The sequence below is a fragment of the Saccopteryx leptura genome, chromosome 3 (assembly GCF_036850995.1).
Source record: "Saccopteryx leptura isolate mSacLep1 chromosome 3, mSacLep1_pri_phased_curated, whole genome shotgun sequence".
In the NCBI taxonomy this organism is placed as follows: domain Eukaryota; kingdom Metazoa; phylum Chordata; class Mammalia; order Chiroptera; family Emballonuridae; genus Saccopteryx; species Saccopteryx leptura.
Window position 1 is genome coordinate 370,342,661 of NC_089505.1, and position 26,741 is coordinate 370,369,401.

A 26,741-nucleotide genomic window follows, 5' to 3' on the forward strand; every position below is an offset into this window, starting at 1 on the left:
CCACGGCATGCACACACCTATGTGTACACATATGCGCACTCACACGTGTGCACAGGGCAGCAGGGAAGGCTGTGGGGGTCCTGGCAGCGTGACCCAGACTCAGGCCATGCTTGCTCAGAGGTCACGGGCAAAGCCCCCGGGCCTGGGTTTCCTCGCCTCGAAGAGGGACCGGGACAGGGCCCAGGGCTGGAGTTCAGCGTGACTGGTTCTTTGTTAACGCTGTTCTTAGGGACGGAAATGACGGGCACGTGTGGGAAAGACTGCAGCAAACGCATCCCTGGTGGTTCATGAGCAGCCCCACATGCGCTGGTGTGATTAATTCCTGCGCTTGCTCTGCCAGACGCGCACACCCCACGGACAGCCCCCGCTGGGGGCCACGTCTTCACAGGGTGCTGCCTCTACTGCCTCTGCTGCCTCTACTGCAGGGGTCCCCAAACTACGGCCCGCGGGCCACATGCGGCCCCCTGAGGCCATTTATCCGGCCCCTGCTGCACTTCCAGAAAGGGCACCTCTTTCATTGGTGGTCAGTGAGAGGAGCACTTTGACCATCTCATTAGCCAAAAGCAGGCCCATAGTTCCCATTGAAATACTGGTCAGTTTATTGACTTAAATTTACTTGTTCTTTATTTTAAATATTGTATTTGTTCCCGTTTTGTTTTTTTACTTTAAAATAAGATATGTGCAGTGTGCATAGGAATTTGTTCATAGTTTTTTTTTTTTATAGTCCGGCCCTCCAACGGTCTGAGGGACAGTAAACTGGCCCCCTGTGTAAAAAGTTTGGGGACCCCTGATCTACTGGCTCTGCTGCCTCCGCTGCCTCCGCTGCCTCCGCTGCCTCCGCTGGCTCCGCTGCCTCCGCTGCCTCCGCTGGCTCCGCTGCCTCCGCTGCCTCCGCTGCCTCCGCTGGCTCCGCTGGCTCCGCTGCCTCCGCTGGCTCCGCTGCCTCCGCTGCCTCCGCTGCCTCCGCTGGCTCCGCTGGCTCCGCTGCCTCCGCTGGCTCCGCTGCCTCCGCTGCCTCCGCTGCCTCCGCTGGCTCCGCTGGCTCCGCTGGCTCCGCTGCCTCCGCTGGCTCCGCTGGCTCCGCTGCCTCCGCTGGCTCCGCTGGCTCCGCTGCCTCCGCTGCCTCCGCTGGCTCCGCTGCCTCCGCTGGCTCCGCTGGCTCCGCTGCCTCCGCTGCCTCCGCTGGCTCCGCTGCCTCCGCTGGCTCCGCTGGCTCCGCTGCCTCCGCTGCCTCCGCTGGCTCCGCTGGCTCCGCTGCCTCCGCTGCCTCCGCTGGCTCCGCTGCCTCCGCTGGCTCCGCTGCCTCCGCTGGCTCTGCTGGCCTCTGCGCTCCACCCAGACTCTCTCAGGCTGCTCTGTTCCGAGTGCTCATCCGCCCACACGTCCGTCCACCCATCCACCTGTCTCTCCCTCCCTCTCTCCTACCTTCTCTCCCCCCCTTTCTCCTCTGCACCCACCCATCCATCTTCCATCCATCCATCTTCCTTCCACCCATCCATCCATCCATCCATCCATCCATCCTCCATCCATCCTCCATCCACCCATCCATCTTCCATCCATCCTCCATCCATTCAAACATCCATCCATGCAAACATCTTGTTCACCTGGACATAAAAGGCCTTTCAAAGTGAGAGGCAACAAGCGTTTATTTGAGATAAGGGAGAAGAGTGCCTGAGGAATCCCTGCTTCAGGCCGAGGCTCAGACCGTGTTCCGACTGGGAGACAAAGGCAAGGGGCTGTTTACGAGATAGGAAGGGGGACAGGGATATCCGCGGAAGGACGGCGTCCCTCCTGGTGCAGACAAGGTGACGCGGTGATGTGCACTCTGCACAGAGTATGTGGTTTCCAGCCGGGTGCCCGCCAGTCCGTTGCCATGGCGCCTGCTTCCCCGTCACCCCTGCAGGCAGCTCTCGGGACACGGTGCTGCCCCGGGCCCTGTCCAGTGGTCATTCAGCCCCGCTCTAACATTCCAGGGTTTGAGGCGTAAGACGTCGAGGCAGTTCCTCTGGGGTCGCAGCTCTGAATCCACTTTAAAGTGGCTTCATTTTATCATCATTATTATGACTATTTGCAAACTAAACCTCCATTCACCCTTCTATCCACCCGTCCACCAGTTCCTCTGCCCACTCGTTCCCCCGTTCATCCATCCTTCCATCCAGCCAGCAAACTCATTTCTCCAGCAGGTGCTCACCAGCTCCCGCGCCGGGCCCGCCCCTGGCAGTCCAAGAGCGGACTGTCCACCCGCACACTGCCTTCAGCTCTGGCTCCGTCAGAGGGTGCGTGCCGGGGTGCTGCTGTGTGACCAGGCCCCGGATCTGGTTAGCCACCGGTGTGATGAGAACACGGCTGCACGGGTCCAGGACCCAGCCTCTCCCTCAGCGCCGTGGGACCTCAGGCGAGTTACTCAACACCTCTGAACCTCAGTTTTCCCCATCTGCGAATTGGGGAGTCTCTGTCTTTGTTGTGAGTTTGCAATTAGTTCAGGAACGTAAGGTGCGTAGTAGATGAGAGGCTCTGGGCGCTTCCCCTTGCTGGTGAGGAACGGGGGGCCCTCTCCTCCATCCCGCTGTGTCCCAGCCACCCGGCCAGGCCTGCAGTTGGCGTGATCTCTGCTCTGGAAAGCTGTGGCCAGCCTCCCCTTGGGGGCTTTGAACGGGGCTCTGAAGAGTGAGGCTTTCTGAGATCACACCGCCAGGATCTGCTACTAACTCAGGGGGATGTTGATTTGTCACAGACACAGGTTGGGGGCCCGCGGGTGGGTGTGGCATGTGCCCCTGGAGAGAGAGGGAAAAGCCCCTCCTGGTCAGTTGTTCTGTGATTTGACTCATGTCTTTTCACCGCGAAAGAGGGCCAGGCTCCAGGACGTGAGGTCCAGCGACTCTGAGCACGGCTGCGCCAAGCCCCGTGGTTCGAACACCTGGAGCCTGTCACTCGTGGGCCAGGCGGGGGTGGGTGTGGCGACCCGACAGCCTACTCAGAATAAGGGACTGTGCCGGTCAGCACGCTGGACAATGCCCCGGGGAGCAGGACTGCCGTGGGCGGGAGCAGGGCAGCCTCAGGAGACCGGGTGCTGGACACAGCCAGGCAAAGGGCGGGGTGTGCGGGCAGCCTGCAGGGCCTGCCACAGGTGCAGGGGGGCCGGGCAGCCAGCTTTCTGGTGGATGACCCCTTGGGGAGGGATGGAGCACCCTCCCTTCCATCCAGGGCCCCTGAGTTCAGTCATGCTGGGGCCGAGGGGCCAGCGTCCAGGGCTGAGGCAGGAAGGTGGTGGGCCATCGGGCACAGGGGCCTGACTGGGCAGTGTGTGTGCCAGGACAGAGGGTCCCTTTGGCCAGCACTCACTCTCGGTCTAGGGGCAGCCTTGGTGGCACTCCTCAAGAGGGACTCCCTTGGCCCCGCACAGCGCACTCCCTGGGCCAGTGCGTGCCAGTGGCTCCCACTGCATCTCAGCTCCTCCACCTGTTGTCCTGGAACCCAAGGGACACTCACCTGCATAGGGGCAGCCCGGAGGATGGGGGGCGCCCCTGCCCCAGAGCAGGGCCCCACCAGGGGCAGGAACAGGCAGACAAATGCTCAGGCTCTCATCTCCAAGGGGGTCACGTCTGACCCTTGACTACGTTCTGCGTGGGGCCGAGGGTCTTACACTCTGGTTCTCCTCAATGTCACCTAACAACCCTACCCTGTAGATAACACCCTCCACCGCCCTCTGGTGGTGTCCCCGGGGCGCAGGGTAGCCTCTGAACCATCGTGTCCCTGGGTAGGGTCAGCACCGCTCCCCAGAAGGAGACAGCACCTCTGAGAACACCTTGGCCGCCTCCACCAAGGCGCTCAGGAGCCGCTGGAGGGGGTGGTTTGCAGAGGGGGCCGCCCGGGTGAGCGCAGCTGCAGGGGGGAGCCCGGGGTCCTCCCGCCCTCCTCTTGGCCACAGCCTGTGGACCCTGTGGCCTGGCAGCTCAGGCAGAACTGCTCTGCAGAAGCAGCACTCGGGGACCACCCTGCCCAGGTGGACAACTCGCCATGCTAAGCGTGGACCGGGCCCGTGGGGAGGGGGAGAGAAACACAACCGCCCCTTTAACGACGGCGTGGCTGCCGCAGGGAACATCACACAAGCAGGACGTTGATGCGCCTTCATAAAACAGGGGCTGTAATTCTCGGCCCGAGTTCTGCCCTGCGACCACGTGCTCTCGGGGTCACCTCTGGGAGGGACAGGTCCTCCTGGGAGACCCGTGGAGCCCAGCCGCGGTGGAGTGGGTCGTGTCCTAGGGCCAGGGAGGGGGCAAGACCCCCGAAGCGGGGGGAGCTCTGGGGAGGTCATGGGAATCAGCTGGGGTGCCAGTTTGCGGAGGGGCCGGTGGGGACAGACAAGGGGGGGTGCAGAGGTCTGCCGGGGCTGGGACCGACCTGCCAGGGGACAGAAAACTTGTCCTGGCTGCACAGCCCCGGGCCAGTCTCCTCCTGACGGAGGTGCCAGGCGCTCCCTAGCAGCGAGGAGCTCTGGGTGGGGCTCGGGGAGGGAAAAGGCTTTCTCCCCCACCTGCAACCCGTTCAACGGGGCCGCCTCCTGGGGCCCAGCAGCCCGGCTCAGGGCCTGAGCCAGGGTTTGGGGCGCAGAGACCAGTGCCGGGCTGGCTCGGGGCTGGGGGCTCCTCCCGACGCCGGCCCCCTCCCCGGTGTGGTCTGACGGGCGTCTCGGGAGGTCCGAGTGTTTGGGTGGGTGTCTCTCCTGCCACTGACACTCGGGTCCCTGCCTGCGGGAGGGCAGATGGCGGGCGGCATGCTCTCGGTTCTGTCTGACCCAGAATCCTCTTCTGCGGCCTCTCCTGGGGTCGTTGCTGGTGAGGCAGGAGTCTGGGGCCGCGCCTCCGTCGTCGGATGGAGCTGCCGCTCCGAGGGACTGTCCGCACCCCCTGCCGGCGCTGAGGGACTGTCCGCACCCCCTGCCCGGCGCTGAGGGACTGTCCGCATCCCCTGCCGGTACTGAGGGACTGTCCGCATCCCCTGCCCGGCGCTGAGGGACTGTCCGCATCCCCTGCCGGTGCTGAGGGACTGTCCGCATCCCCTGCCCGGCGCTGAGGGACTGTCCGCATCCCCTGCCCGGAGCCGAGGGACTGTCCGCACCCCCTGTCCGGCACTGAGGGACTGTCCGCACCCCCTGTCCGGCGCTGGTGGCCACGTCGTCCCCACCTGGGGGCCAGGAGACCCTCAGGGAGAAACAGCTCGGGTGTGAGCTCCATCCAGGCTGAGGGAGGCCTCGGTCCGGGCTGACCAGCAGAAATGCCCAGGCTGACCAAAGGCAAGGAGCTGAGGGCTTCTAGAGACTGGTGCCCCCAAGAAACACGGAGGGGCTGCAGGTGGGGTGGGGTGGCCTGGAACCGGCTGGGAGAGCTCTTGAAGTGAGAGGGGGTGGGTCGTGTGCTGTGAGGAAGCCAAGGGTTGAACCGTGCTCAAGGCCCCACCTCCGCCACATTCTGGGGCTCACCTGTGCGTGTCTGTGAGGAGGCTCGAGTGAGCACAGGTCAGCCCAGGAGGCTGTGCTGCTGGCTGCTTCCCACAGTGGGGACGGGGCCCTCACCTGGCCTCAGGGAGGTCAGCGAAACAGTTTGCAAACCATGGGCACCGATCAGGCTCCGGGAGGCAGCCACAGACACCCCACGGGTCCCAGTCCTGGTTCATTCATGGAGCAAGCATTTAGCAGACACCTCCTGTGGTGACAGGCCCTGTGACAGGAGGTGTGAGTAGGGGACACACCTGTCCTGGAGTGAGAGAGGAGCCTTGGAGGGCAGTTCAAACCCTAAGGAGGCTGTTTGGTGATGGAGGAAGCCCGGAGGCTCATGGGACCTCAGGGAGGACCCTGAGACAGGTACTGAGGGATGAGCAGGAGTTTGTCAGGAAGAGAAAGGGAGGGGGCATTAGTGCATAGTGACCGGTCTCTGCAATGGCGCAGAGGCACAAACTAGCTCTGTGAAGCTTCAACTCACCCCAGAGGAGGGACCAGAAGAGGAGCAGGCATGCTGAGAGAGTGCAGAGGGGCACAGATGTCACTCCCTGGAATTGGGTGTTCATCAGGGAGTCTTCCCGGAGGAGGTGACTATGAAGAAAGACCTGAAGGGCTGGGAAGGTTAGAGCTGCTATTCCGGCCGAGGAACTGGTGGGGCCGCATTAGAGGCACCCTGCACACCTGTCAGTTGTCTCCCGGACTCTCCGAGGTCCTGCCCCAGGGGGCAGACAGCAGGGGCCATGTCCCTTAGTGGATGCAAGATCCAGTGACCACACCTGGTTTTACCTGCAGGCACCTGATCGAATAACAGTTGTTACCACAAAGCTCTGTGCTTCTGGGGAGAGGAGAGGCCTCACGAGAGCAGGTGACTTGCTGAAGGTGCCAGCACACTGAGCAGTGATGTCTGGGCTTGAACCCAGGTCTCTGGCAGCAAACGCCACGCTGCTTCCGAGGAGGCCCTGAAGTCCCCCGCGCGGGGTTGGGGGTTGAGCTGGCTCTTTCACTAGGAGCTCTCGTCTCCAGCCTCAGTTTCCCCATCTGTCAAAGGAGGGGCTGACCTGGCTGCTCTGTGGGCTCCCTGTCAGCACCCATCTGCCCCTCACTCCCCAGGCGGTCCCTGCCCGTGCCCATCCACCCGAGCCCGGCCCCTGCCCGCCCAGCTGCGTCCCTTCACCTCCCGGCACCCACCCTGGCTGCCTGCCAAGGGCTGCGTTCCCTTCTGGGGGTGGGGGTGGGGGGGGGAGAACCGTCATTTTGGGCTCCCTCCAGGAACCAGCCCCGGGGTGAGGAGAAGGCTCCGCTCCCAAACTCTCTGACACTCTTGCTCGGAGTTGTGGGTGGCAGATGGAGGCTGACAAGTTGAATAAATTAGGGCACAATTACTTTCACGCGGACGTCACATTAAACAGCTTGAGACCCCGTTAGGGAGGCACGCCAGGCAGCGTGTCGGGGAGGCAGGGGGTCTCTCCCTGCGCTCTGGATGGTGCTGGGAGGGTGCTGGGCTCTGTCCAAACCCCTCCTGGGCTGTACAAGTCTTAGCTGCCGCCGCCCTGGGGAGGGCTCGCGAGCCAGGGACCCCCAGGAAGGGCAGTGGGACGCAGGTGACAAGCAAACGGGACACAGCAGCTGGACCGGAGGAGGCTTTGTGACCTGGGATGGCTGGAGGGCGGGCAGTGGCCTGAGGGGGCTGTGCACTGGGCGGAGGCCTGAGCAGGAGACGCTGTGGGCTGCGGCCCGGATCCACGCTGGGCGCGAGGAAGATGTCAGTGGGCACCAAAGCCTGAGGAGGTGCTGCCCTGCGGCCTGGCGACCAGGTGCCAGTGCCCGGGGCGGGGGCGTGGGACGAAGCACCCCCTTTTCTGAAGAGCCTGTTGTGTGTTCAGGCTCCCTGACTGCTCGCCATTGTGACATCGAGTGCTCACACGTCTCCGAGAAGCAGCTCTGATGAAGTCACCCAGAGGGTGCTTGGACCCAGGCCCACCTGGCTCTGACCGGGAACTCCTCTGCCCCACAGTCCCGGAGACCCAGCCAGGGCCGCGGGCGAGGTCGGTTTTGGACAGGCTGAGTTTTAGATGCCCAGGAGAGCTCCGGGAGCTTGCTGTCTCGGTTCAGGCCCCGGGAGACAGGGCTGAGCTGGAGATAAGACCCCCGTAGATGGGGGCCGGGTCAGATCCCCCTCCCCCCAAATGAGGAGCCATGCCGCCCATCTCATCAGACCCTCTGTCAGCCCATTCTGAAGACGGGTAAACTGAGGTGCCAGGTCTCAGGGCCCGACCAGCCCGGGTCCAGGGCCGGCGCGGCAGCAGCCACACGTGGGGCCCGTGGTGCGTCCCCCTCTGCGCAGGGGCTCTGGAGACAGCTCAGGGTTCGTGAGGATTATGACGAATTGGTTGAGAGTCTCGCAAATTATTTGAACTCAATTACCAGGAAGGCGAAGACGTGAGTCAGAGCTTCCAGGGCGAGATGGCAGCTGCTGTCTCCTCCCGTCCCGGGGCCCCGGGGCGGCGGCTCCAGCTGGGAGCGACGAGGCTGTGAGCCAGCAGGACCCGTGCGAAGGACTGAGTCAGGCTTTGGGCTCCTCGAGTGGACAAGGACGGACGGGGCTTGGAAGGTCTGGCTGACCCCAACTTCTCTTCCAGCGTTGTAGCAATCGCCCCCTGTCCAAAGGTGCCGTGGACATGGGGTTCTGACCTTGGTCAAGGCCTCCTTTCCAGGAGGCCCTTGTGAGCACTGGTTCTGCCATCAGACTGACCAGGTACAAAACTGGGCTCCCTGACCTTCTAGCTGTGTGGCCTCAGGCACCGTAATGAACCTCTCTGTACCTTGATTTTTCAAATTATACTTCCTTTGTAAGGTGGTAGTGAGGGTGGAACGAGCTACTCCACAGAAGGCTCTCAGCCCTGGCTGTGACATTTATACCCTGAGCCCCGTGGGGCTGGGGGCAGAGCGGGCAGCTGTCCACGGTGCTCAGCTGGCCGTGTGTGGCTCTTCCTCTCTTTCTGACACCTGGGGACCCGAATCCCCTTGTCTGCTCAGCTCCCTCCACGACCCTGCCTTGAACCTCAGAACCTGGAATCCTGGTCTGGAAGTGCCCCCAGCCCCATCCCATGCACCCTCGGCCCCTGGAGTGGAGGCCTCCCCTTCGCTCCTGCTCCGCCCTTCTCTGTGAGCTGTGTGGTGGGGCCCAGGAGCGGGGCCTGTCCCAGCCTGGTGAGAGGTACGGGAGCTTCTCCCTTTCCTGCGACTCAGTCTTCTGATCCATCCTGGGGGAGGGGTGGGATTCCGTGACGTCTTGCCCTGTTTTTTTGTTTTTGTTTTTAACCAAGCCCATCATCGCCTGTGTAGGGTGTGTGTGTGTGTGGGGGGGTGGCTGTCATAGGCCCTGGGCCCCACCGTGGAACTATTTCCAGGTGCCATCCTGCTGCCCAGGGCTCACCCACTGGAGCCGGCTCCATTCCGGATCATTGTCTTGAATCCAGGCGGACGGGACACTGGCCCCGAAGGTGCAGGAAGGACGGGGGTGGGGGGAGGACAAGAGAGGCAGGGAGCCTGGCGACACTCTGGAACCAGGAGAGGACACGCTGGCTGGCTTGGCCGCTTCCCACGCAGCACTAATTACAGGGATGCCCAGAGGTGCAATCACTGCCGAGCCCTTCAATACAGGATTTGCTGTAGAAGAAACATGCTGTGTTTGGTTTCTAAGGCTTTCCCTTGATCTTATCTTGTAAGGGAGGCAGAGAGGGAGGGAGAGAGAGAGAGAGAGGAAGAGAGAGGGAGGGAGGGAATCAACAGAGGTGGCCCAGAGGCTGAGAGATTTAAGAAGGAATTTCTGAGGGAGTAGCAGGAGGCAGGAAAGTCTGGCCTTTGCTCAGAGAGCCCACCCTTCTGTGATGCCACTGCTAAGAGGAACCCTGTACACAGTGTATCAGCTAGCTATGGCTACAGGAATGCTGCATAACAAAATGTCCCACAACTTAGTGCCTGGAAACAACAAGCATTTATTATTTCTTGTAGGTCAAGGGTGGGCCAGATGGGTCCACTGATCTGCTAAACTCACTCCTGCATTGCTGGTCATCTATGGGCTAGGTTGGGGGTTTGCTGATCATGGCTGGGCCCTCCCCCCTATCTGGGGCCTCTGCCAAGACCACGGGGCTAAGCAGACTCTCTTCCAGTGGCTGGTCTGGGCTTTGTTCTTGGGCAGAGGCAGGGGTTTAAGAAACACAGGCAGCACAACATGTCAATGTCTTGAGTCATAGGTTCAGGGTGTCGTCGCTGGCCCCACATTCTGTTGGCCAAATGAGGTCACGGCCAGAGGTGGGGAACTAGGGATTTGGTGTCATGAAGGTTTGAAATGGCAGCGAGCAGAGCTCTCTTCATCGACCCGAGAGACTGAAGCAGCCATGATTTCACTGTCAGGATGATGGGCTGAGCCCTGGACATGGGCAGAATAAGAACTCCGTACAGAGTGCCACGTGTCAGGTAAGTCTGAAGGTTCCCCCCTTCTGCCTGTAATTACATAGCGCTGGGGGACTTGGTCTGCCACACACCTGCCCGCAGGGTGCCGACACGTAGCAGGTACTCAGCTCACACCTGTTGCAGGAACGGCTCAAGCCTCCCCTCCCCCTCCAGCAAACGTCCCCCGATCACTCCCTCTGGCCCAAAGTGGTTCGGAGTGGAAACCTCAGAGCCAGGCAGCCTGGTTCAAATCCTGCCCTGCCCTTTCCTAGCATTTCTGTGCCTCAATTTCCTTATCTGTGAAATGGGCATAAAATAGCCATCCCATAGGGCAGGGGTCCCCAAGCTTTTTACACAGGGGACCAGTTCACTGACCCTCAGACCATTGGAGGGCCGCCACATACAGTGCTCCTCTCACTGACCACCAATGAAAGAGGTGCCCCTTCCGGAAGTGTGGTGGGGGGCTGGATAAATGGCCTCAGGGGGCCGCATGTGGCCCGCAGGCCGTAGTTTGGGGAAGCCTGCCATAGGGGGTAGCATGCTGTCTACATTGCCTTTTTTTTATTTTTTATTTTTTCTGAAGTTAGAAGCAGGGAGACAGAGAGACAGACTTCCGCATGCACCCGACTGGGATCCACCCGGCATGCCCACCAGGGGGCGATGCTCTGCCCATCTGGGGCTTTGCTCTGCCGCAATCAGAGCCACTCTAGCGCCTGAGGTGGATGGAGGCCATGGAGCCATCCCCAGTGCCCGGGCCAACTTTGCTCCAATGGAGCCCTGGCTGCGGGAGGGGAAGAGAGAGACAGAGAGGAAGGAGAGGGGGAGGGGTGGAGAAGCAGATGGGCGCTTCTCCTGTGTGCCCTGGCCGGGAATCGAACCCGGGACTTCCACATGTGGTCTGACTCTCTACCGCTGAGCCAACCAGCCAGGGTCACACTGTTTTTTATTTAGCTTACCCACCTGGCCACGTGCAGCTGGCCCTCTGGGGATGCTCAGAGGTTCCTGTTGAATTGGACTAAACTATAACAGGCTGTAGCTCATAGCACGTCAGCTGTCCCTCCAAGACCCCCAAACGCCAGCTCATGACTTCCTTCGTGCGCCTCACCGAGACATTGGGGGCATCAGACCAGAGTCTCTGAGGTCCCCTCTTGGCCCCACCTGCTCTGGGCCCGTTCCGAGGCTCCATGACTCAGCGCCGTGATGATACGTCAGGGTGAGGGATCCTACTCCGAGTGTCTAGGGTTCTGTTTGATTGCACTGCTCATCTCTGTGACCCATTAGTTTGTTCTGTGATCGGGGTGCCCTATTCTCTTATCGCCCGTGAGTCGATGACTCTCCGGGCCCCATGGAGAAGCGTTCAGAAGCCGGGCTGCAGGAAGAGAGAGGGGAGGTTGGTGGGGATGAATCGGGGGGCTGCATGTGTCCAGCAGGCCAGGGCTCCGCCTCGAGCGCAGCCTCTGGGCCGTCGAGAGGTCCTGCCATCCCATCTGCCCTGGGACGGGCAGTAGCTCGGGCTGGGGGCCAGAGGAAGCCTTTCCGGCGGGAGCGGGGGGGGGGGGTCTGCACCCCCACGCGCAGCTATCTGTGGAGTCCACAGGTGGCCTCCTTTGCCTCTTACTCTGTCTCCTCCCCCTGCCCACTTGGGCTGGGGGCCAGAGGAAGCCTTTCCGGTGGGAGCGGGGGGGGGGGGTCTGCACCCCCACGCGCAGCTATCTGTGGAGTCCACAGGTGGCCTCCTTTGCCTCTTACTCTGTCTCCTCCCCCTGCCCACTTGAACTGGGGACCAGCTGGCTTTCCCACTGGGAAGGGGTAGACACTTCAGGCCCGTGTTCTGACTAAGGTGAGAGAGGCTGGGCCCTCGTGGGAAGTTAGGAGAGAGGGTGGCCGGGATGGAGACACTGCTGGGACCGGTCCCCGCTCGGAGCGTCCAGGGCCCGCCCCGCCTTCCTGTCTGCTGAGCCTCCTGGTCGCCTCCGGGGCCTCCATCTTGCCGGGGAGCCACGGGCTGGCGTCTCCCGAGGGTTTGCCCAGAAACTTCCTCTGTGACCCAGAGCTTTGCTCCACAGCATCCAGTCGTCTCCACTCTCGTCCTTTCCACCTCCGTTTGGAGCCATCTCCGTTTCTACTGCTGAGTGGACGGTGTCAAGGAGCGTCTCGGACAAGGGCCTTTGAGAAACGGCTCTGACACCGTTCCCCTGGGGCTGCAGTGACACGGCTGCCTTCTCAAGCCTCAGTTTCTCCCCCTTGGCCCCGTCTCCTCAGACCTGGTTCACTGCCCCGGGCCGTGGCCTGCCTCATCTGGGGGCTGTGCGCCCCTGGCTGGGATGCGTCCCTGCTGGCTGATGGACACAGGTGGACAGAAGGCAGAAGGGACCACACAAGGTCGCACCTGTTCCCGCTCCCATGGCGTGAGGCCACCTGTGTGTCTTGTTCCTTCTCCTGCCCCTCCCTGTCCCCTTCACCTCCTCTGTTAAGAGCTCTCCCAAAAGAGACCACCGCTTGGGACTCCCTAGCCAGGACACGGGACCCCCACACACGGGGGCCAGAAGTGGCCTGAGGGAGCAGACCGGAAGGGAGGCGGCTGCATTGTCCCCGAATGGTGGTGCAGGCCTCCTTGCTGGGGTTGGTCCCGTGTGGATGGCCACTAGAGACTGTAGCAGTCGGATGGCCAGGTGCATGAGCAGGAGGCCCGTGGGGACGGGGGGGCTGGGCGAGTGGGAGGGAGCTTGGAGCTGATGCCGGTCCCCAGCACGGAGGGGGTGGGCAGGTGTCAAGGCCTCGAGGCCCGCGTCTCCGGGCCGCTGTTGCTAAGGCCGCTGACGCACCGGAGGGAGGAGTCACAGTCTTGGGCCCGTTAATCATCAAATTAAAGCCAGTTCCAGAGGTCCACCTTGGAAGCATTTGGAAGGAAACTCATTTCCTGTGTTGGGGGCGGAGATTGGACATGAGGCACAGACTTAATTGGAAGCAGGGGAGTGTTGGGGGAAGGCCGAATTCTCGGGGAGTCAGTCTCCACGTCTCAGTGGGGGCCAGCAGAGAGGGAGTGGGCCCTGAGATTGGGGGCTCTCTGGGGAGATGCACTGAAAGCTCCGAGCCCCCAGATCCCCCTCCCGAAAGAGTGCTCGGAGGTACCAAATAAAGCAGGTGCCCGGGGACTGTGCACCCTGGGGAACTGCCACCAGCCCCCACGGGGGTCGAGTCTCAGAGCAGCCGGCCTGTGGGGGTCTGGTTAGGGTGGGAAGTGACCGGGGGACACGCAGGGCTGCAAGAACTGCTTGGAGAAGCGGGGAGGGCGGGCATGGAACTGGAGGGGGGGCTTGCTCTCCCAGGACGCTGATCTAACCTCCCGGCCAGCCCAGACTCCTCTGGGCCCATGGCTCTTGGAAGCTTCTGGTGCAGGAGTCGGAAACCTTTTTGGCTGAGAGAGCCATGAACGCCCCATATTTTAAAATGTAATTCCGTGAGAGCCATACAACGACCCGTATGGATAAGCATTATCCAATAAAAATGTGGTGTTGTCCCGGAGGACAGCTGTGATTGGCTCCAGCCACCCGCAACCATGAACATGAGCAGTAGGAAATGAATGGATTGTAATACATGAGAATGTTTTTATATTTTTAACGTTATTATTATTTTTATTAAAGATTTGTCTGTGAGCCAGATGCAGCCATCACAGAGCCACAGCTGGCTCGTGAGCCATAGGTTCTGGTGGAATGCAGTGCAGCTGCCAGAACTGCCGAGGCGAACTGGGGCAGTGGGCACCCAGGGACAGCCCCCCTCCGAGGGCTGGGCACCGCAGGGTGCTCCTCAGCTGATAAGGACGCCCTGGCGCAGGGCATGGCCTCGGAGAACGAGGTGGCGGCCCCTCTGTGGCAGTGATGGTGGCAGGTGCTGCTCCCCCCCCACACACACACACCTCTGGCCACGGGCCGGCTTCCGCGTCCTCCGCACTGGCTCGTGTGTGCTGGGTGGTTCGGCTGAGTGAGCTCCTGTTCCGAGGCTGGCGCTGAGCTTCTCGGCACGTGCTTGAACCCCGGGGCCTCCCAGCCCTCCGGCTGCCCTCTCCACCGGCCGGCGCTGCCTTTCCCCGGCCCCACGAGGCTCTGGGGCGGCTGCCACGCCGCCTCCCTGCGGAGACCAGCTCTTCCTCTTTCACCCCAGCCTCCTTGGTGGAGATCTATGGGGCTCACACCTTCCGGGGAATCTCACTGTTTCATAAACCTGCCTCCCTTCCCCCTCGACCAGGAAGCCCCACCGCCTCCACGGCGACCTCCTCTCTCGGGAGCGGTGGGGACCCAGCGCACCGTTCATCACCGGCAAAGGAGGCCTCGCCCCTTCTGCCTGCGCAGGCGGCCCTGGCCCCGCTGTGGCCGCGCTGAAGGGCATGGCACGGGTGGGTGGACGGAGGAGGGAGCGTGCAGACCTCGGCCACAGTGACCGGTGACCGTGTGGGCGCTGCTGCTCCCAGGCCCGGCCCTCCAGGACGACCCCAGCTCCTCTGAGGCGGGTGGAGCTTTTATTTTTGCAGCTGGCTCGGATTTGGAGATTGTGTTGTCGGCTGTGTCCCTTGGGGAGTAAATTTAAGAGAAAATATTACTGTTTCTTCGCACAGGCATCACAGAGTCTGCGAAGGCCCCTCCCTCCCGCAGAGAAGGCGCTTGGTGCCAGAGGAGAGCCTCCAGGAGGGGAGGGGAGGGAGCCCAGGCCAGGGTTTCCCCTCCCATGTCCACCTGGACATGCCGGGTGACCTCCGAGGCAAGTCTGCCCCTCCTGGCCTCAGTTTCCCCATCTGACGCGTGTGTGCGGGCGGTTTCTCCCTCCCCGCTCTCCTCCACGCCCCTGGGGGAGGATGGATGAGGCATTTTCCTCCAGCTGATCCGGGGGTGGTGTGATTTGCGTACGTTTTGCATGAATATGCATGCAGACTTCATAAAGGCCTAGCTCCAGGCATTTAAGAAAATTCCAGCAAACAGATCCAGGCAAAATGCTTGTGATTGTCCTGGATCCCTGCAGGCAGCTCGCTGAGGATGGTCCCTCCTGTAAGCTGTATCCCCCTCTCTTTTCCCCCCTGGACCCCCTAGTCTGAGCATCAGGTTGGCTGAGGGTGGACTGTTTGTATCCCCTGCGCTGGCCAAGGCCACTTGGCCCCAGAGGAGCCTCAGGACTCCCCAAGGGATGCCCAGCCGATGAAGGCGGAGGAACTAAGAAAGCCTCCAGCTCTCATCCTTGCAAAACTCCTCACTCAGAAGCCGCAGAGGGGAGAGGGGTGGGCCCTCTAGTGCAGACCAGCCCTGCCCTCCTGGCCCCCTCCCCTCCTCCGCTCTCTTCCTTCCCAGCTTGGGAAGAGCCCCTGCTCCTCTGAGCCCGGAGCCTGAAATCATCCCGTTCATTCATCACCTTGTCCTGTCAATTTTACCCCCTAAGTAGCTCTCGCATTTCACAGTGTGAAACGGATCATACCACCCCTCCAAAAAACAAAACTCCTCCCCACAAAAAACAACCCAAAAAAACAAGCAAACCAACAAAAACCAGACACTCCAGGGGCTTCACCCTGCTCCTGGGATAAAGACAAATTCTTGCGTATGGGTCGGCAAGCCCCTTGGAGCTAAGCCACTCCTGCTGCAGCCTCTGTCCACAGGGCAGCTGGGCACAGGGCCCCTGTCCTCGCAGTCCCCGGTTCAGCCACTTCCTCCCTTCTGGGGGCATTTGCACCTGCTGTTCCCACTGCCACTCATGCTGTTCCCTATGCCTCTGTCCTCGCAGTCCCCGGTTCAGCCACTTCCTCCCTTCTGGGGGCATTTGCACCTGCTGTTCCCACTGCCACTCATGCTGTTCCCTATGCCCCTGTCCTCGCAGTCCCCGGTTCAGCCACTTCCTCCCTTCTGGGGGCATTTGCACCTGCTGTTCCCACTGCCACGCATGCTGTTCCCTATGCCTCTGTCCCCTGCAATGCCCAGCTCGGCTCAGCTCCTGCCCAGCCGGGTCAGACCCCCATCAGGGTGGTCCCTGGGCCTGCTCCCTCCTCCTTGCTCTGACCCCCCCGGCTGTGGTTGGACACTGGTGAGCGTGCTGCAGTTTGGGTAGATTCCAGCCACCCCTGAACGGACCCTGGGCTCCACAGGGCGGGGCCCTGCCTGCCTTTTGCTCTCCCTGTGGTCCGCACACTGTGCGTGCTCAGGGAACGAGCGAGTGAACGACCCCTACTAGGGTGTCAGACGGCCACGCAGACGTGGGCTCCCTTACGTCCGGGCGGCGTCTCTCCTCCCATGGTGGCCCCGGTGTGCAGAGCAAGCGGTAGGGCCAGCCTCGGCAGGAAGGGGGTCTCTTCAGACACTCTGTACCCGCAGACAGGCAGTGCGACCACTCCAGTGGCCTCCTGCCACGACCAGTATGGGGGGGGGAGGGGCACATGCTTTTAGAGGCTTTTGTTCTAATCTATATTTGGTTTTCTGCCCTGTCTCTCAGAAACAGAGCCGAGTTGGTAAATAATCCTGCTCCAAAGAGACCCCTGTCCCCACTGGAACGGTGGCAGAGTGGAGCTGGCCTGGTGTGGGCGGGGGAGGCTTGCTGTGGGGCTTCTGGCTCCTGGTGGCTGGGCTGGCCACGGGAAGCCACCACTTGGGGCCCAATGACGCCCTTGGTTGCAAATGGTACTGGCGCCATTTCTCTGGGAGGGGGCAGAACCAAGGCTGGGCTCACCCCTCCGTTCGGTAGGTATCAGGGAGGGGTCCCCATGTGCCCCAAGCAATTCTGGCTGAGTGTGGGCTCAGGGCTCACAGTGTCTTTTCTTGAAGAATGGGGACATAAAAAAAAAAAAGACTAGCCAGGCTACCAGCCAAGGCCTAGGTGAGCTGAGGTCCTGCGTCAGGGACAGGAGCCGAGAGCGAGGAGGTGGGATTCCCAGTGAGCCGGGGGTGGGAGGACCCAGCTGGAATGGTCATGCCGCCCCTGGATGTCCGGCCTCGGGCTGCCTCTCTCTGTGTGAGGTTAGCCTTCAAGGTCAAGAGCACAGACTTTCTAGGAGGGGTGCTGGGGACAGAGCCCCTGATTCCAGCCTCCTGCCCCCAGGACTTGCTGTGTGTGGTCTGTGGAGAGCCCGTGGCCATCTCCGAACCCCATTCTGCACCAGCAAACAGAAAGAGGGACCGTTCATGGCGGTAGTCTGGGTCAAGGTCAAGGTCAGGGGTCGGTGCACCTTTCCTATCGAGATACAGATAATAAATAGTTTAGGCTTTGTGGTTTATATCAATAAATGGGCTTGACAGCTTCAATAAAACTTTATTTATAAAAATAAACAGTGGCCCAGATCTGGCTCCCAGATGTGGGCTACTACTGACCCATGGTCGAAGGACTAGGGGACTCCTTTGTAAACGCTCTCATCCGAGGGTGGAGGGATAAACACCGTCCTTGGGCAGCCTTGTCAGGACCTTGTCAGCAGCACGGGCCAATTTCTCTCTCATGAACAGACTCATCCTCGGGGCAAACAGCCCCAAGCGCGAGGGCTTCTTGGAGGAGGTGATGTCTGAGCTGCCTGCAAACATGAGAAGGTACCCTGCAGGCTGGAGGGCAGGAAGGGACTCCGGTTGAAGACGTTTTTGGCTTTGATGGAAATGAGCAGAGAGGAAGGGGCTGCGATTTGCAAATCCGAGAGCGCGCAGGCTGTCAGAGTCCCCGAAACTGTGATGGATCTCCCCCTGCTTCCCGTGCCCGCCCATGTGCCCCTGAGCGGTGGTGATTTATGACGGCTGAGACTTTTCTCCAGCAAGTGGTTTTCGGAGAAAAAAGAAAGGTCACAGCAAGTTAGGCCTTACATATCTTATCTTGTTCTCCGCCAGTCCGCAGTTCCCTCTGAACTCGGAGGAGACCGATGGGAGTGCCGGCTGTGGGAATGGGCACTAATACCCAATAAGCAGCCACAGGGACACCCTGACGGCACATCTGGATCACCCTGACGGCACGTCTGGATCACCCTGACGGCACACCTGGATCACCCTGACGGCACACCTGGATCACCCTGACGGCACACCTGGATCACCCTGACGGCACGTCTGGTCTGGATCACCCTGACGGCACGTCTGGATCACCCTGACGGCACACCTGGATCACCCTGACGGCACATCTGGTCTGGATCACCCTGACGGCACATCTGGTCTGGATCACCCTGACGGCACATCTGGTCTGGATCACCCTGACGGCACGTCTGGATCACCCTGACGGCACATCTGGTCTGGATCACCCTGACGGCACATCTGGTCTGGATCACCCTGACGGCACGTCTGGATCACCCTGACGGCACATCTGGATCACCCTGACGGCACATCTGGTCTGGATCACCCTGACGGCACGTCTGGATCACCCTGACGGCACATCTGGTCTGGATCACCCTGACGGCACATCTGGTCTGGATCACCCTGACGGCACATCTGGATCACCCTGACGGCACGTCTGGTCTGGATCACCCTGACGGCACACCTGGTCTGGATCACCCTGACGGCACACCTGGTCTGGATCACCCTGACGGCACACCTGGTCTGGATCACCCTGACGGCACATCTGGTCTGGATCACCCTGACGGCACGTCTGGTCTGGATCACCCTGACGGCACGTCTGGTCTGGATCACCCTGACGGCACATCTGGTCTGGATCACCCTGACGGCACATCTGGTCTGGATCACCCTGACGGCACACCTGGTCTGGATCACCCTGACGGCACATCTGGTCTGGATCACCCTGACGGCACGTCTGGTCTGGATCACCCTGACGGCACGTCTGGTCTGGATCACCCTGACGGCACATCTGGATCACCCTGACGGCACGTCTGGTCTGGACCACCCTGACGGCACATCTGGATCACCCTGACGGCACGTCTGGTCTGGATCACCCTGACGGCACATCTGGATCACCCTGACGGCACGTCTGGTCTGGATCACCCTGACGGCACATCTGGATCACCCTGACGGCACGTCTGGTCTGGACCACCCTGACGGCACGTCTGGATCACCCTGACGGCACGTCTGGATCACCCTGACGGCACATCTGGTCTGGATCACCCTGACGGCACGTCTGGATCACCCTGACGGCACATCTGGCTGAGCAATGCCGTCCCTTTCCTGGGGGTGGGCAGCTGAGATGAGAAAACCCACCCTGAGCGGGAGCAGGACCCAGGCTGAGGCGGAACAGAGGGAGGCGGGTGGCTGTGGGCTAGGTGGCAGGCCGCCCCACCCTGGTGTCTGCTGGTGGTCAGGACTTGGTCCAGGTCCCCAGGCCCCCATGGTCAGGGCCAGCCCCCAGAGCTGCTCACGCCCCACTTGATCCCTCCCTTCCCGGTCTTGTCCGTCTGTCCGCTGGTCTTGTGTCTCTGCCTTTGCTTCTTCTCCCAGTTTACACGTCCTTAGCTAGACAGTGAGGTTTCTCATTGTTCATTTCCTGAAGCCCAGAGCTGTGAGCAGCCGCCCCCCCCCCCCCAGTGGGGAGGGCCCCATTCCTGGAAGGTGGTGCCCACTCCGCCTGGCTGTGGTCTGGCCGCCCTGAGGTGCAGGCAGAGACAGGACAGACAGCAGGCTCTATCTCTCTCACCATGAAATAGCCACAGGGTCTGTCTGCAGATCCCAGGATAGAGTTAAAAGCTGTGGCTATCGAGTTTGTGAAAAATAACATTTGGTAAGAGGCAGGGAGATATGTTGTCCAGCAGGCTCTGTTTCCATTTTTTTTTTTTTTTGGGTGCACTGTATTGATTTCTGCACTGATATAGTGCTTTCAGCGGTTTAAAATAGAAATCTAGGCGAAGGGATCCCAGACTTGGGATTTAAGTGGAAATTGACACAGCTCTTCATAAAATCCCCTTAAAAGCAAGAGACTCGGCCTTGAAGCCTCACCTCTCCACTCGCTCGTGACCCCGGCTCGGCTTTGGTGGAGAGCGCTCACTCAGCGGCTTCTCCGGTTTCATCGCTCTGCCGCTGCGGAAGGACGAGTGTCTCTCTTCTCTGCTGCTACGTGTGGGGGGGAGACGGAGCCGCGGGCCGTCAACCACCGGGCTCACCTCTGTCCTGCTGGCTATTGCCCATGGGGACCCGTCAGCATCAGGGCCTGCTGCCCCTACCCTCAGCCACGCCCCTCACTGCCCGGGGTGGCGGCCGGGCGTTGACGGGGAAGGAGAACGGAGGCGCTCGCCCTGCTGGCGGGTGGTGGGTGGTGGGTGGGCTGTGTCTGGTGTGCACTGCGGTCCACAAGGCTCTGCTGCCGCCGGGGTCCGGGTGCTGCCGCCCGGGGTCCTCCCTGCACGTCCAGCTGACCCTCCCCTGAGCCGCTGTCCTGAGGCTCGCGGTGCCAATGCAGCCCACAACGGTGCGGGAACCACCCTCCTCCTGGTCCCCAGCCTGGGCCGAGCCCCCTGCCCTGCTCACGATGGACGTGGGAACTGGCTTCTGACCCTCTCTGGTGGCCCCGTCCCGAGTCCTCTGACGTCACCCTCAGCCCCCCGGGCTCTGGGCCCTGTGTCTCCTCTCGCTGGTGAGTCTTGAGCCTTTGTCACTGCGTGCTCAGGCCCAGGCCCCTCTGTGGGAACCCCCGCTCTGAGCCTGGCTCCCTCATCTACAGACCCGGTGTTCCCCGCTCCTCCTCATCCCTCCCTCTCCTGCTGGGCTGCTGGACCCGGCCTGGCGGTTAATGCCTTGCAGGCTCTGGGCCCCTCACACTGGACCCTCTGACTGCCTCATCCCAGCCTGGTCACTGTCCCTTCATCAGGTCAGTGTCCCTCCCCAGTTTATCGATCCATCGAGACCACATGGTCCCCCCGAGGAGAGCTGTCCCCACGGACTGTGTTCACCCCCCTCCCCGTGTGCCGCCCTGACCTGCTCGATGGTGGGCCGGGCGGCCGGTACCTGGCCAGGCGCAGGTGGGGATGACTTTGTGCCAGAGGGTAGTGACATCCCTGTGTGTCTCAGATCTGCCGGGGGAGGGTCCCGTGTGTCCCTGGGCCCAGAGACTGCCTCCTCGCAGATTGTCTGCCTGCTCCCGGAGCCCTGAGCTCCCCTGCCGGGGGTTCCCCGGGCTCCCCGCGCTTCTTCCTGCCTGCAGCCCTCTTGCTTCCACCAGACCCTCTGCCCTTGACCTTTGCCTTGACCTCTATTCCTGGTGCTTCTAGGTGTGGCTCTCCGAGAGCCATTCCTGGGGCCCCGGCCGGCTCCCCCACCTGACCCTGTCCCCTGAGGCTCGGGGCATCTGCCCCTCACTCCAGCCTGGGCACCAGAGAGCGTGGAGGGCGCAGCAGAGAGAGCTGGGGAAGGCGGGAGCGGGAGGAAGGTGTCAGAGGCCGCAGGCTGGCGGCGTGGGGCAGGAAGCAGGGCGGAGGCGAGCCTGAGAATGTGGGGTGGGTGGGGCTCGGAGCCTGGAGAGAGAATGCTGAGGTGGATGCTGGCCTGCTGAGCCCTCAGCTGGGGGAGGGGAGCCGGGCGGGGGCAGAGGCTGGGGGGCCTGTGCCTGTTTGGGGGGACCCTCCTGGGCCCCCTCGGGGCTCACGCGGCCCCCGCCCAGAGAGCCGGCCCTGGGGCCCCTCCTCGTCGCCCCCCTCATCAGCGGCCTTGTTCCTCCAGCGCCTGGCGCAGTGTGGAGGGTAATTAGCCGTCAGCTGGGACCACATTTTCTGAGCAGATGCCAGAGAGAAGTTAGTTGTTCCGGAGTCGGAGTTGCAAATATGTAGCGGCTTTTTTTTCCCTTTCTTTTAATTTATAATGTCTCTGCTTTCTCCTCTGCTGCCAGGCTGCCTTCCTCCCAGCTGGTGGTTAGAAGGGAAGACTTCAAGGCTGGCCTTCGGTGGCTATGGCCACGAGCCCCTGGGTCTGGGTCCCTCCTCCCCTAAGGCCCGGACCACGGAGAGCCGGAGGCCAGGGCGGGCTCAGCATTAATTTTCAATTTCCTCCATCATTTCCCGAGGGATTAAGTCATGACAGCTGTGACGGTCAAACAGGGGGAGTCTTTGCGACTTGTCCAAGGTCACAGTGTGTCCCTGAGCCCTCAGCCAGATGCTTTTCAGCGCTTGCGGGTGAGAGCTGCCCCCCCAGGATTCCAGCAGGGGAGATCCTGGCCCGACCCCCAAGGCCTCCTCACGTGCAGAGGAGCAGTGAGCTAGTAAACAGGGTTATTTCCAGCCACTGAGTGTTGGGTGACTGGATTAGCAATAATAGCAAACCCACCGCAGAGCCCACGTGAGGAGAGATAGTGGTGGGGGTGCATGTAGGCCAGCCGGGCTGGGGGGGGGGGCGTCCGCAGAGCCAGATGCCGATCTGTGGCCCTGGGGATGGGCCATGGAGTCTGAGTGCAGAGGGGGGTCAACAGCCAAGAGTGTGGCATTGGGCACACTGTCCTGACCCCAGGACGTCCCCACCCGCGTGAGGACAGGGCGCCAGCGACGGGCAGGGGTCCCACGCTGGCCCAGAGTGTGACACATAAACTGGTGCAAGCTGTCACCTGGGCCTGCCTCTGAGCCGCCGCCCTCTGCGGGGGGGTCCTGGAGCTCTGCGGGGGGGGGGGGGGTGTCCTGGAGCTCTGCAGGGGTCCCGGTGCTCTGCGGGGGGTCCTGGTGCTCTGCGGGGGGTCCCGGTGCTCTGCGGGGGTCCCGGAGCTCTGCGGGGGTCCCGGTGCTCTGCGGGGGGTCCTGGAGCTCTGCGGGGGTCCCGGTGCTCTGCGGGGGGGGTCCTGGTGCTCTGCGGGGGGTCCTGGAGCTCTGTGGGGGGGTCCTGGAGCTCTGCGGGGGGTCTTGGAGCTCTGCGGGGGGGGTCCCGGTGCTCTGCGGGGGGGTCCTGGAGCTCTGCGGGGGGGGGGTCCTGGAGCTCTGCGGGGGGGTCCCGGTGCTCTGCGGGGGGGGTCCCGGTGCTCTGCGGGGGGGTCCTGGAGCTCTGCGGGGGGGTCCTGGAGCTCTGCGGGGGGTCCTGGTGTTCTGCGGGGGGGTCCTGGAGCTCTGAGGGGGGGGTCCTGGAGCTCTGCGGGGGGGGGGTCCTGGAGCTCTGCAGGTGGGGGGGTCCTGGTGCTCTGCGGACGGTCCTGGTGCTCTGCGGGGGGGTCTTGGAGCTCTGCGGGGGGGTCTTGGAGCTCTGCGGGGGGGTCCCGGTGCTCTGCAGGGGGGTCCTGGTGCTCTGCGGGGGGGTCTTGGAGCTCTGCGGGGGGGGGTCCTGGTGCTCTGCAGGGGGGTCCTGGTGCTCTGCGGGGGGTCCTGGTGCTCTGCGGGGGGGGGGGTCCTGGAGCTCGCCGGACAGCCAGCAGGCGCACTGGAAGGAGCCACCCTGCTGGGCCTTGGACTTGTTCGTCCGGTCCTTGATCCACCGCGGAGGCAGGACAGGATGCCTTTCACTTGGACATCAAGAGCAAAGTTGCCGAGGTGGATGCTTTGAGCCCCAAAGGCAGTTTCTACCGACGGGAGCTGCATCCTGCTTGCGCCTGGCCCCGTCCCCAAGTTCCAGCGGCCCTTCTGACCCTTCCTGCCTGGTGTTTACTCTCCTTCGAGGCTGCAGGAAACCTCGCCTGGGCTGCCGGAGCCCCCCCGCCGCTGAGAACACGAGGTTCCCTCCGTGGCCGTGGGAGGTCTGACATCTTATTAGAACAGAGCAAATGGCGTTGGCGGACGGCAGCTCAGGTACCGCAGGGAGCTGTGCTCGGCCCGCTGGGGCCCTGGGCCTGGCCGGAAGGGAGGCAGGCACTGCGGTCACACGGAGGTGTCCCCTGGGGGCGGCGATGTCGTGAGGTGAGCAGGGAGTGACGTGCTAGAGGGGCGTGTCAGGACGTCCACCTCGCCAGTGGGCGGAGAGTAGGGGTGCTGTGGAAGGGAGGCCCCGTCCTGTTCTCCCCACGGCCCTCCCCCTGGACACGGAGGCCTGCTCTGCTCAGCAGCCGGGGCAGGACGGGAGGCTGCCCTGTCCCTGCCAGGGTCCTGCACGGCCCTCCCCCTGGACACGGAGGCCCGCTCTGCTCAGCAGCCGGGGCAGGACGGGAGGCTGCCCTGACGGGGGACACGGCCCTCCCCCTGGACACGGAGGCCTGCTCTGCTCAGCAGCCGGGGCAGGACGGGAGGCTGCCCTGTCCCTGCCAGGGTCCTGCACGGCCCTCCCCCTGGACACGGAGGCCCGCTCTGCTCAGCAGCCGGGGCAGGACGGGAGGCTGCCCTGTCCCTGCCAGGGTCCTGCACGGCCCTCCCCCTGGACACGGAGGCCCGCTCTGCTCAGCAGCCGGGGCAGGACGGGAGGCTGCCCTGTCCCTGCCAGGGTCCTGCCCGTGTGTGTCTTCCTGGCCTCTCTACCGGCCTGAGCTGAGACGCTGTATCTCATCCCCGCACCCCAGCAGGGCCAGGGCAGCGGCTGGGAGGGCGTGGCCACTCACTCCCACCTTTACGGGCCCCGAAGCCAGAGACGGCAGTGGGCAGGGTGGGACAGCTGGGTTGCTGGGAGGGCAGTGAGAGAGGCGTCCTTGAGCAGTGGTGTAGGGAACAGAACTGGTGCCCGGGGCACGACACTCTACTGGCGGCCCCCTCCCCCCAACCACGCTTCTGCTCCATACGCTTCTCTTGTTTGTCTTGGGGACCATCTGGCGCCCCTCTGTGAGTGGCACCCGGGGCGTGATAGACCCCCATGTCCCCCACCCCCCACACCACTGTCCTCCAGCCGTCCTCCGAGCCTGAGTCCCTGAGCCCGGCCTTCCTGACTGACTTCCTCGTCCCCTGTTGGGCTCCTCACGGCGTGCCACGTGTCCACGGGCAGTGAGCCAGGCGAGGCTGGGCACCTCCTGTGACTCGGGTCTGGGCCCGAGCCCGGGGTGAGGTGGGGTAGGATCGGGGGGGGGCAGGCTGAGGGGCTGAGTGGCCGGCTGTGGCCCAGGTTCCAGGTCTCAAGCCCGCTGCTGGGTGGTTTCTGGCGTCTGACTCTTTCTTCGTTCCACCCGACAGGTATCAGGGGACCACTGCCTATGTGTCCGGGACGGTCGCCTGGCACTTGTGCGAGATGAGAGGGCGGGAAGAAGCTGGGGCCACGCGTGAGTGTGAACGGGCTCTCCGCCCGGGAAGGTGGTCTCGCCTGTCCCCATCGAGGGGGCAGGGCCTGGAAGGGTCTGTCCCTCCCCTGGGTGGGGCCTTGGGTGCTCAGCGGGCGGCAGTCCCTGGGCTGGCTCGGGAGCCCTTGCTCTGCTTTTGCGGACTGGGGTGTGGGGTACAGCCCGGTTTCAGCCGTGCGGACAGGCAGGCGGGGCTTCTGAGATGGGACTTGAACCCCCCACACGCACAACGTCCAGACAGAACAAAGCAGCCGCGCAGGAAATGAGTAGCCACGTCCCCTCCCGTCCCGGCAGGTGCGAGCGGAGGTGCCGGACACTGCTGTGTGCTGACCAGTGACCGTCACCCGCGTGCAGAGAGGACGCTCGCAGGAGCACTCCCAGCTGCTGCTTCCTGCCGCCGCCGTGCACCGGGGCTGCCGTGGCCGTCCCCCTGTCTCTCCCACTGTCCTCCCCGGGGACAGGGTCGGACCACCCTGGCCATCGGCTTGGCTGTCTCCTCTGGCCCTGGCCACGCCGCCTCTCGCTGCCTCGGTTTCCCCTCTGTCTCCTGGTTTCCGAGAGGCTGGGACGGGCCAGTGCCGGACATCATCCCCTGACCGGCACGTCTCTGCGGCACCACCCGCTCCACGCCGCCTCTCGCTGCCTCAGTTTCCTCTCTGTCTCCTGGCTTCCGAGAGGCTGGGACGGGCCAGTGCCGGACGTCATCCCCCTGACCAGGTGCATCGCTGCGGCACCGCCCGCCCCACGCCGCCTCTCACTGCCTCAGTTTCCCCTCTGTCTCCTGGCTTCCGAGAGGCTGGGACGGGCCAGTGCCGGAAGTCATCCCCCTGACCGGCACATCTCGGTGGCACCACCCGCCCCACGCCGCTGCGCCTCCGCTCCATCAGGAGAGCAGAGCTCTGTAGTGAGAAAACAGAAGCTCAGATATTAATTTAATTTAGCTCAGGTTCTAATTGTCTGGAGAAACTTCTTACACACTAACATTAATTTCTTTCCACTCAGGGCCAGTTACGCTAATTCAAATCCGCTTGAAGTGTTTAAAACACCGATACCGTGGATCAGATAGTAAACCCACTGAGGGCCCAGGGGAGGCGAGGGCAGGCCCCGTCAGCTCCGCTGGGGAGAAGGCCCCCCCTCGCTACCTCCTGTGGGGAGGACGCATGGGCCAGGATGAGGTGCATAGCCCTCCCGGTGGCCTTGACCTTGGCTGGGGAAGGTCACCGCTGTGCCTCTCTCCTCCCTCGGTGTTGTGGCCTCAGGACCACTCCTGGGGGGCTGCTCCTCCTCCCCCAGGGCCACAGCCCACTCCTGGGGGGCTGCTCCTCCTCCCCCAGGGCCACAACCCACGGCCCCTGGTCCTCCCCCATCGCTGGCAGCCCCTGGGGTCAGGCAGCCCGGAAGGACCCTGTGCCATCAGCTGTGATGGAAGGCTCAGTTCCCGTCTGGCGGGGGGCTACCCTGAGGTGTGGAGGTCAGTGTTGGACATCCTTGCAGGGACCAGAGGCTGTGACCTGCTGCTCCCCTCGCTGCTGTCCGCGTCACTCTCTCCATCAGTGTCACCGAGTGCCCTGGGTCCCTCCTAGAGGAGCTGTCACAGCTCCCCCTCTGGCCTGGCCTCTATGTGCCGTCCATCTGACCGCCCCTTCTAGGTGGGCTCAGTGCCCCCACCTCCTCTGTGTGGGCCTGGAACCCCCTGCTTATGGTCCCTACACCACGTAGACCCCAAGGCACTGGGGTCAGAGTGGCCACATCAGAC